Source organism: Juglans microcarpa x Juglans regia, chromosome 7S, assembly GCF_004785595.1.
Source record: "Juglans microcarpa x Juglans regia isolate MS1-56 chromosome 7S, Jm3101_v1.0, whole genome shotgun sequence".
NCBI classification, from domain to species: domain Eukaryota; kingdom Viridiplantae; phylum Streptophyta; class Magnoliopsida; order Fagales; family Juglandaceae; genus Juglans; species Juglans microcarpa x Juglans regia.
Genome location: NC_054607.1, coordinates 8,100,255 through 8,112,886, shown reverse-complemented (window position 1 = coordinate 8,112,886; position 12,632 = coordinate 8,100,255).

The window sequence follows — 12,632 nt, the reverse complement described above, 5'->3', positions numbered from 1 at the left end:
TATATTGTGTTGACCTGTTTTTAATTAATTATTAAACAGGTCAAGACGAACGACTCTACATGACTTATTATCTAAATAAGTGGAATTATGATTTAAAGATTTGACCCGTTGATCTTAACTGTTTGGGTTTGAATTGATCCATAAAATCAAATATCATGATACGATCCACAAACACTAATGGCCACTCTTATCAAATACAGCTTTTTTAAATTCTTGTTGGGACTTTAGCTAAATAAGAGATCTGCATATAAAACGAGGTATAATATTTATTAATATCCATACACATATAACGAGCTATAATATTAATGTATGTATAAATTATATAATGTTTTAATATTATATTAATAATTTTAAAAATATTCATATAATAATTATTTTGAAATGCTATGTTATATATTAATAAAATATGAGTACGACGAGTTATTAATATAGATAAATTATCTGAATACGAAATATGAAATCATTTTTAAGAAATGATTATAGTTGCTAATGTTTATAACGGAAATGGAAAAACAGATCATCAAGTGGCTCATATTATTGTTAAACGTTTTACTAGCCAATTAAAAGGTCGGTAGGATCATTATCTTTCAAGTGAACAAAAAAATAGAATATTAAATCAATATAAACATTATGAAAGAATGCAAATAATCAAAACAGAAGATGATCAACCATTAGAAGATGCTATCAATACTTTAATATTTCTATCAACTAAGCATTTTGTTCGAGACCCTATTCAATTTAAAGAAAGAACCAGTGATTTATTAATTAATTTAAGATGCACCCAATTATCTGATTTTCATTGGTATAAAGATGTATTTCTAACTGAAATTATGATCAGAAATAACTGTCAATAATCATACTGGAAGATTGAAAGGCTATTTTGACCAATCCGTCCGTTTTTTATCTATGTATTCTAGATCTTTTGTAGCATTATTTTCTATTTTAGATAACTGAGTTATATTATCTAACTTCCATTTATTAGGAAGAGTAATTTGATTCCAATGAATCTGTTTAGAAATCTGTATATTAGAATTTGGAATGCTAGATCGTAATAATAATTTGTTGCCTTTTGGACTAGTAATAAGGGCTTTGTGGCTCTAGTATTGTTTTCATGAGTTTATAATTGATCCTATAAATTACAGTTAGAGGACGTGATCCTTTCATCATATGGTAACCACTTGTTTTAATATTTAATAATGAAGCATATAGGATATTAGTATCAAATAACAAAAGGGAATAATTTGGATAATAACTAAAATAAATCGGACCTTGGAACAGGCAAAATTCTACCATACCAAGTGAAATTACCCAAATGTCCCTTTATTGTAACACAAAAATTTACTAATTCACTTAACAAATTGACTTAACTCTTCCAATCATTATTTTCTAATTCAAACCTTGTATTATCCCCTAGTTTTGAAAAGATTATTCGATTCCATTCAAGATGTTGGAATACTGTTCAAAAGAATTATAGTACTATTAAAAATGAGATTTTAGCTATTATATTATATATTTCGAAATGATTTATTAAATTAAAAGTTTTTACTTAGAATAAATTGTAAATCAACCAATGAAGTTTTGATTAAATATGTAAAAAACTTGGCTGCTAAACAAATATTTACTAAATGACAAGCAAAATTCAGTATTTTCGATTTTGATATTGAACATATTAAAGGAGAATCTAATTTTCTTCCTGATTTCCTATCCCTAAAATTATTACAGGGAAAATCATGTCAATCTCAAAATCAAGAGTGAAGTTTAAATCCTGATATGCTAGATCACCATCTCCTCCCTACATTTCATCTTGTCCTTCTGCAACTCCTAAGCCATATATAGTATTGAGAACATTACCACCACCAATCAAGCTATCTTATAACTTATTCCATTTGCTTCTTCAAAATTACCACTGTAAATGGTGTGTCAACACATTTTTTTGTTGCTTTTGTTTTGATAATTTTTCTTATGTGAAGTTTAAATCTGGGCCCTTGAAGTTTAATGAAGCAGAGCTGGTTGATCACATGAGAAGCCCGTGACTCGTGAATTGTATCATCAAGTGATTGAGCTGCAAGATTGTGACACGTGTTGGCATCTGTTTAATTATATATATATATATGTAGTTATCCGAAATGTGTAATACCAATCGATTATTCATTCATTTTGGGTATGTGTAATTGAGAGGCTTCGAGAGAAAGAGCTCAAGAGGGAGAACTAGGTTTCTATCTAGGGTTTCACTGAGAGAGAAAATCTGTACGATTTTCTGGTTTGTGAGAGAGGCTTCTACTCTTGTCTTAACCGTTTGCATCTTCTATTATTATTAAGACTCAATGGCATCCAGTTTTTTCCATTGAAGCTAAAATTCAGTACCTGTCTGATTCTCAAAAAATATTCGATGTCTTTCTCTTACGAGATTGGCATTACATCCCACAAAATATTAAGAAAACCTGACATTTTTATGAGTTTATAATAGCAGACATGTATTCAATTATTCTTTCTCAAATCTCCTGCTCTCTTCAAACTCAACATTCTCCACCTGTATTTTTAATTATTGTCTTTCATAAAGTCACAATTAAACAAGTTCTCACCTTAGAACAATGGAAAAAAATCCTTATTTGATAAGAAAATTTGCCAATCCTTATGACCTGTCATATTATGATTACTACGATTACCAGTTAGTATGGACAAAAATATTTTTAAAATAAAATAAAAATTTGCATCATTCTTATATCTTCCATTTTGACAAATTACAGGAAACCAAAACACTCTCGCGATGTTTTTTTTACTATAGTAAGATTATTATGGACATGAACCTCTTCTTCTTTCTATCTCTTTCCAAGAAAGTTTTAAAATTTTCTCATTCTAAAATGATTATCCACTCGCATTAAAACATTGTCCGCCACTTCTCATTTTCTTCATTAAAATAAAATTAAATTGAATTATGAAGTGAAAATATGTTATCAAACATCACCTCTCTTTCAACGTCATTATATTCTTAACCCGCCAAGTCTCCATCAACTGGTGGGAGAAGTATAATTACGATCATGTTATAAAAATGTTTTCAAATATTACCACCCTCAAATTATGATGTGATCCCAACAAAACAAAATTACATGAAGCATTATTGGTACCACTTATCTATTATCCGTCGACACATAAAGACAAACAACTTTAAGAGTCTATTATCATATTATTATTTGGTTCCACTCATCAGAAAGAAGCATTATTGATACCACTCATCTATTATCTGCCGATGCATAAAAACAAACAACTTTAAGCGTCTATTATCATATTACTATGTATAACGCTACTGTTTTAGTGTCTATAAAAATGGGAGTTTGTAAAGAAATGGGGGACATTTAGAAAAATATCATTTGAAGCTCTTCTCTTTTCTCCATCCTTACTTTTGAAATAATTTCTTTGTATAATTTTTTTCATGTCTTTTGCCTCCAATCCTTTTGATGATTAATTTTCTTGTAAGTATTATGTTTTTAATGATAACAAATTTATCAGTTATGATTTCTATCTTTTATATTTATATAATCATGCATATAATCAGTTATACCGCCTATTATAACTAATTCATGCATATGGCCGGTTAGGATTTTTCAAAATATTTGGAAGGTATTAATTCTTATTGAATACAATTTAAATTTGCTCGAGTGTCTAACAAAATAATTGTTGTAAAATAAAGTTCTTGATTATTAGAAATTGTTACTCAGTGTACCATTTCTAAAAATTTATTTTGTCGAGGATAAAATGCTCCTGTTGAATTTCAAAATATTATGAATGAAATATTTAAATCTCGTTTGTTTTCACAACTTTTCTCAACTTATCTCATCTCTTCTCATCTAATCATTAAAATTTTTCCAAATTCTTACACAAATTAAAATAAATAATTCAACCTATGCAAATCCCAAAATAAAAATAATATTAAGAAAATATATTCTAACAATATTTTATTTATCTTTTAACTTTAATTTCAACTCATCTAATATCATCTCATCTCAATTCTCTTCACTCACTTTTCAATATTTTACATAGATGATATATTGATTTTTTCTTCAACTATTGAGCGGCATTAAAAATATTTAAATACTTTTGTTCAAATTATTAAACAAAATGGATTAGTTATTTCATCACCAAAAAGAAAATTATTCTAAAATAAAATTAGATTTCTTGAACATGATATTTAACAATGAACTATTACACCAATTAGTAGAGCAATATAATTTGCTAATAAATCTCTTGATGAAATTAAAGATAAGCAACAATTACAAAGATTCTTGGGAAGCCTATCTGCCAAATGCTTTCTGGAATAGAAAATAACATATAGTTGAATTATCCTATGATAAATAATTTTCTAAGAAAAAATATTCCTACTAAGACTAGACCATCCCAAGCCAATGAAACAAAATTAAATATCAATTATCAATTATCAATTGCACATATTTGTAATAATAGAATTTGTTTTAAACAATGTTTATTTTAGAAAAAAAATATATTAATAACAAGGTAATACAAATAATACTGAGAAATACATTTCTTACATTACTATACTATTTTTCTGTAACGGAAAAAGAAATTTCCACTAAAATATTGAGACAAAAGATTCAATTTAAATTCTTGTTTCCACCTGTTTCAAAAGAAATAATTCCTTAAAAGATGTTCCATTAATTAAAGAACTTAAATTTTTAACAAAATATAAGATTAATAGAAAAGAAAAACAAATAAATTTTCTAAAACAAGAATTAAAATATAAAATAATTGAAGAACAATTAAAATATCCAATAACTATCCATACACATAAAACGAGCTATAATATTTATTAATGACTGTATAAATCATGTAATATTTCAATATTATCTTAATAATCTTAAAATTATTCATATAATAATTACTTTGAAATGCAATGTTATATATTAATAAAATATGAGTACAACGAGTCCTTACTCTGAAATTAAATAATAATTACTCTTTTATATTTATAACTAAAACAATTCATTCATTTGTAAGCTTTACAAGAATGTTAAGTATAATTACATAGACATTTCAAGAATAACAAACAATTTAACAATGTCTGAAATGGAATGCCACCACATCCTAGCATTCAGTATTGTCACAATGGTTTGTCAATCACTTTCAAGTATGAACTTTTGAATGCCCATGTGAGAAATAAATTGCAAACCCCTGGAAATGATAAGAGCTTCGATTGTTTCAATATCACAAACTCCATTCATCACATTGCACACAACCATTAAAATGTAAAACATAACCATAATCATATCTCTTAAACAAAGAAATACATCATCTATGAAAATAAGATAAGATGTCTTTTTTCAGTTCGGATTGAATAATATATCAATACGAAAAACATTTTTATGAATGTAAATAATATTTTCTTTTGTTATTGAATGCATTTGCTTGAGTTTTATGTCGTTATTGGTTAAAAAATACTTGAAATTGGGTATTCATATATTGTAAATTGGGTATTGATTATATCATTTTAAGATTTAACTATAAACCAGGAATGAGATTAAAATGTTTTATCCATTAAGTTAGTATCAAATTTATCGCAATTAATTGCTTTAATATCTAAACTAGGAGGAAAAATATAGTAATAACCCCAAGGGGTCAGCCCAAGTAGTGAAGACCTTAATCTTGATGTATCACTCCCTTCAAGGTCTAAGGTTCAATACTTCATGGGTGCAAACAATCAATTGGGGACACATCTCCTGGTCAAAAGTCAGCGATTTAACCAGTTCCGTGTAAGAAAATTTCTGAGGGTGCGGTGTACAGAATCAAGATTTACTCTGCATGAGTGGATCCTAAAGACCCTACCTAGGAGAGGTTTCCCGATATAAAATATATATATATATCTACTATACTAGCAGTAGGGTAACGTCCAAGGGACGTTTACCTAATTTAGTTAATTAAGAATATTATCTTATTTAAATTATGTTAAAACTGTAATTATTTATATAGTTTTACTTTTTTTAAAATTACTTAACAAAATTTTATCATTTATCTAATGATGAAAGATTAATATTTTATAAATTAAATTTAATAATTTATTTATGCTATGATATTTATATGTTAATTATCTATTTTAAATTAATTTAAATCAATATTTAAATTTTCAATATTGGATCAAATTTAAAAACTTATGATGAAGGGTTGGATTTAAATCCCAAAAACTTTAATATTTTATAAATAAAATTTGATAATTCATTTATGATATAATATTTATATGTTAATTATCTATTTTAAATTAATTTAAATCAGGATTTAAATTTTCACCATTGAATCAAATTTGGAGACTTATGATGAAGGGTTGGATTTAAATCCCAAAAACCTTCATTTTCCCCTCACTTTCTCTTTCTCCCTCTCTCTCCTTCCGCTCAGCCGCGTCCTCCCTCTCTCCCACGCGATCTCCTCCCTCAAGCAGCCGTGCGGCACCGTGCGGTATCACCGACCACGTCACCGGCTTCCCCTCACGTCGGCGACCAAACCCCATCGTCGAAGTCCCTTGGTAGCTCCTCCCTTCCCGTGAGGTCTTCCCTCTCTCTCTCTCTCTCACCCGATCTCCTCCCTCAAGCAGCCCAACGCCGTAGGTGGCGCACCCTGCAGCGTAACCGACCACCTCACCAGCTTCCCCTCACGCCGGCGAGCAAACCCCACCGTCGAAGCCCCTTGGCAGGTCCTCCCTCAGCTGCATGCGAGCAACCCGAAATAGGTCTTGACGCACGGGTTTCTCCCCGTAGCACCGTCGTTAGCCACCCCTACGCCACCGCACCACCACCACCAGCCTCGTCTTTCGCCGACAACCCCTCATCTTCTTCCTTTCCTCCAGTCGAAGCCCCAGCTCATGTCTTCTCTCTTCACGGGATCTGTTGATTTGTGATTTGTGTTGTGATTTTATGATGAATTTGCTGTGAGGATGCAGAGAGAGATGTAAGGAGAAGTGATGATTTTGCTGTGAGGTAGAGAGAGACGTGAAGGGGAGGAAGAAAACATAAAATAAGTTATTGTTCATTACTGTTCATCTCACTATTCATCAGACGATAAATACTTTTAAGTATAAGGAGACATATAAGTGAGAATAAGCATGCAGCTATTATCTAACTTTTTTTATGATTTTGCCATTCATTTTCTATTTCTTTTCTCGCTCTATCCTTGACTTCTCGTAGGTTCTGTTCTTTTTTTCCTTTTTTTTTTCAAGTTAATAAGCAAACAGTTGTTGTCTAATTTTTTTTTTCCCATTTTGCCCTTCATTTTTATTTATTTTCTCACTGTCCTTAACTTCTCGTAGGTTCTGTTTTTTTTTTTTTCTTAATTTTGCCATTTTTTCCCCATTGTTATCTTTAACTTCCCATTTTCCACCACTTTCACCGCTCTTATCGAATTCTTTTTCTTTTCCCCACCACTTCCACTGCTTGCTGCTTGGTATAAGAGTATTTTCATTTTCATTATTTTATACTGTTTGCTATCTGATAAAATTCAATCCTCTCGTTGTTTTAACTTTTCCAAATATGTTTCTTTGTTTTAAATCATCCTCTTTGTTGTTCAGTTCTCCAACTCTTCCAGTATGCTTTCTTATGTTCATTGTTGTAATTTAAATATTTCTGATAATTTCTTCTGTTATATATTTATATGGGAGTAGTTAATTCTAAAAAATAAATAAATAAATTCTTACTATAAAATAATTCATCCATTATGGATGAATGGACAAAAAAAATATAAAGGAAATAAGGACAAAACAATAAACATGAATATCTCAATTTAGAAAAATAAATTTGTTCGACTATTTCATTTCTGCTCCTATTGCTGTTGCTGACTCTTTGATATTGGATTTTAAACTTGTGATAACACATATAGATTGTTTCAACTATGCTGAGATCTAGAAGAGAAAAAAACTAATATTATTTATTTCAATATTTATCCAAAAAAAATATTCAACAGTAAAGAAAGAAAATAAACCCCAAACAGAATAAGATAATCAGGCTCCTTCAATCTCAAATCTTGCATACAGTGCTAGGCCATACAAAAAAAAAAAACCAAAATAAACATGTATTCAGATCCATAGGGGAAAAGAACAACCAAAATAAAATGGTTTTAAATAAAAATTTATATTAACTTAGATATGTAGGAAATGAGTTCATATCCCTGCAGATCCACGATTGAAGTAAAAACAAAGAAAAGCGCAAAAGAACAGGGATAAGAAGGGTGAAAGAAAATGAAAAAATAAAGATCAACCTAAAAGGAAAAAAAAAAATTTAAGAATGCTGATATCTAACATTATCACTCAAAATATATGAATAATTGTTCGGATCTAGAGGTAAAAAAAACCAACAACAAAACAAAAACAGACAATAAAGATTGACCAAAAAGGGGAAAAAAATTCTAATAACACTGAGATCTAAACATGATCTCTTCAAATATAGGAAGATTTGTCCAGATCTATAAGGAAAAAAACTACCGAGATAAAACGATTTAAAAAAATTTATACATCAACTAAGATCTGAAGGCAATGAACAACGTATATTCATTTACCTAGAGATGCATGATGGAAAGAAAAAAAAATGAAAAGAGTGAAAGAACAAAGAAAACAAGAATGAAAAAAAAATACAGATCAACTAAAAAGGACAAAAAAAAAAAAAAAAAAGAAACTAACATCACTCAGATTCTAACATGATCTCTTCAAATATATGAAGATTTCTTCATATCTATAGAGAAGAAAAAACAATATAAAAAATAAACCGAGTTGAAAAAAAAATTTGCATCGACTCAGATCTGTAAAAAATGAAGATATGTTCAGATCTATAGAGAAAAAAATAAAATCTCAAAGATGAGCATTTAGATTCTTAGTGTTTCGAAAAAGAAAGTTATAAAAAAATCAGAAACTAAAAAGAGACACAGAGGTGACGATATTTTGTAGATCTAGAGATCTACAAGCATTTGGAAAAAAGGGCATGCAACCAGGTTAATCACTACAACAACCCAAGGTACAAAAATAAAAGGAAAAAAAAATATACCAAAATATGAGAAATAGAATGTCAGATCTGTATGTATCGAGAAATTTTTTTTTAGAAATGACTACAAATATAGGGACAAAATAGATCAAGAAAAACAAATGAACACACATCAATCGAAAGAACCAAAAAAAAAAAAAAAATCTCAAATCTCAAACGAGAGAGCAAAGGGAAAAATAAAAGGGAAAAGAAAAGTTTGGACTGTTAGTCATGTACATCGACAGATCTAAAGTAAAACTTTTTAGATCTAAAGTAAAATGTCTAGATCTGTCAAAGTTTGTAAAGATTAAAAAAAAATTTACGAAAAAATATGTAAACATGTAGATCTAAAGAAAGAAATTTGTGAAAAATTTCAGACTTACCATAAGACACAACCGTGTTCCTAACAGCTAAAACTGAGAACAATTTCACAAAACGATTTTTTTTTTTTGCCAAAACAAAAGGTAAAAGTTGTAGATCTGAACAATAGACAAAAAAAATAGATTCACCCAAGTACAAAAATAGATCTAAAGTAAAACTTCTCAGATTTAAATTAAAATGTCTAAATTTGTTGAAGTTTCTAAAGAAAAACTCATACACACTAACACCCAAATGGATGTCGTCTTCATTGTGTTTGTTCGGAAAAAAAATGGAGGTGAAACAGGGAGCTTCCGAGAGAGAGAGAGAGAGAGAGAGAGAGAATAGAGAAGTTATGTGATATGAAACGTCGAGATCTTGTTGGTGTTGATGTAGCTGAGAGAAGCAGCAAATCGTTGTGTGCGGCGTGATGGTGTGGGAGTGGATAGAGAGAAGAAGAGAAAGAATAGAGAAATTGAGAAAGAGAGGAAAAGAAGCCTCTAGAATGTGATTCTTAGGAGAGAGAGAGAGAGAGAGAGAGAGAGAGAGAGAGAGAGAGAGGTGAAGATAATGAGAGTGTCGGTAGAGAAAAAGAAATAGAGGAGAAATGGGTGGGGTGTCGGCGCTAAAGATGAGGAATGGAAGAGAGAGAGAGAGAGAGTGAGAGAGGAGGAAACCCATCCTCCGACCCCGAAAGGGTCGGTGCTCAGCCCTACACATCACGTGTATGCTTAAAATCACCAAATCCTAACTTTCCTCCTCTCTCACGGGCCATCCTCTGACTTCGACTCTGACTATATCGGAGGTCAAATCCGACTTCCGACTCTGACTCCGAATTGTGCCGAATCCGCTCTGACTTCGATTCCGACTTGTCGGAGCGGAGTCGGATTTTTGGACTTTTTTTTTTGTCTTTTCTAACTTCATATTTGACCCACTTTTTTAAAAAAAAAAAATTGTGGGCTTTCAAATTTCAATTTTCTCAAAATTACAATCTAAACTTATTAAACTTTTGATTATAATAAAAAATACAACTAAATAAAACAAGTAATATATATTAATACTATATATTATACGAATATTGATATTAATACTATATATAATTATAGTAATTAGTATAACTATATTAGTATTAGTTCTAGTGATTTAGTAGTATTAGTTCTAGTGATTTAGTATAACGATATAAATTTAATATAATATATTAGTATAAGTTATAGTGATTTAGTATAGGTATAATACTATAAGTTATAACTATAGTCTATATTAGTATTAGTATTAGTTATAGTGATTAGCATAACTATATATTAGTATTTGCTATAGTGATTTTAATTTAGTATAACTATATAATAGTATTAGTATAATAGTATTAGTATAAATATTATACTAAATATATCACTGATAGTATTAGTATACTAGTAGTCTAATACTAGTATATCACTGATTCAATATAGTTAATAGTATCATATACTAATATAGTATTAGTAATTAATACTATAGTGATTTATATAGTAATTTATATATAGACTTAAAGTGGATTACTAATTGTATTAGTATTAGGCCATAAATCTAATTATTATACTAATGTATAGTGTGTATTAGTATTACTAATATAGTATTACTAATATATTTATCAAAAGGAATATATTGAGAATTTATTAGGTCAAAAAATATAATTAATACAAGATATTGTTATATAAAATTTATATGAATAATACTTTAGTTATTATAATTTATACATTAATATTATATGTTATTATAAATTTATAGATTAGTGTTTATCCATTAGTATTACATGTTGATGTTATTATGCATCTTAGTGTTTATAGTATATTATATATACATTAGTATTACATGCCATTATATTTATACATTAGTAATTTAGTGTTACATGGTAGTAAATTAGTAATATTGTAAATTTGTAATAGTATGATATTTACATATAGTCATATACTAAACTATTATTAGTCAATTTAGTTTATATATTATAGTATAAATATATTATTTAACTAGTATATTATTGAGTTTAATTAACTATATAAGATATAGTTGTATAAAATTTAAATGATTAATATATAGAAAAATACATTTTTTTTATAAAAATATATATAAAATCGGAGGCGGAGGAGGAGACGGAGTCGGAGGGCCAAGTCAGAGGCGGAGTCAGATTCGGAGGCGGAGTCAGATTCGGAGGCGGATGGTCGGAGTCCGATCGGAGCGGAGTCGGAGTCGGAGTCAGTTTATCAATGACTCCGACTCCGACTCTGACTCCGACTCTGACTCCGACTTCGACTCCTACTTCCAAGAGGAAAAAAACTCCGACTCGGAGCGGAGCCGGTGCCGAACCGAAGCGGAGTCGGATTCGGAGTCGGATTGTCGGATTTTTGCTCAGCCCTAGTGATGTGAAACAGGAGATTGTTTTGGTCTTCACTTAGGAGAAACAGTGTAAAAAAATACAAAGTCATACTTTTCATGAAATTCTTTCTCAAAAAAATTAAGATCAATCTGTATTTGTTTGTATTAATTTTTTTTTCCTTGTTTTTTAATAAATTCTACTTATTCATTTTTTTATTTAGTAATATCAAATTTATTTCGCTTTTTGAAGTGTATATACATCAACTTCAAAAAATATATATATCAACTCAGATATGTAGGAAATGAACAACATGTGTTCTATTTAAGAATTATAACTATACTTCCAAGTGTAGTATACATCAACTTCATTTAATGTTCTTCAAGCCGGTTGTTGTCAATTTCTTCAATTTCTACTGTTCTTTTATTTGTCCTCTACTTTCTGGTATGTTCTCTTCTATATCATCTAAGAAAATGTTACTCAATATTTTTATATTTATATAAATGCAACTGTAGCTAAAAGAAATTTTTGACATTATATATTTGTTGTATGAATATTTCTTTTTCTCATCGTATTAATTTCTTTTAATAGATTTGTTCTTTTCTAAAGTGTGCTCTCTCATTTGGTTCATTTAATATAATCTATATGAAATTATTATTTGGAATTAATTGATTTCCTTTTCTGCTTTAGCTATAAATGCTTATAATATTTGTTATATATTATCTCTTTATGTATACATATGTACTCACATGTTTGATATGTTCTCAAATGTTTTTTAGATTACATTATGATATCAACGCAAAATTTATAACCTTCAATAACTTTATGTCAATTGGTAAGACGATATTATTAAAAGTAGAAATACATTTAAACATTATTAACACAATTTATTTTCATTTTTATCTAACTACTTCTATAAATAA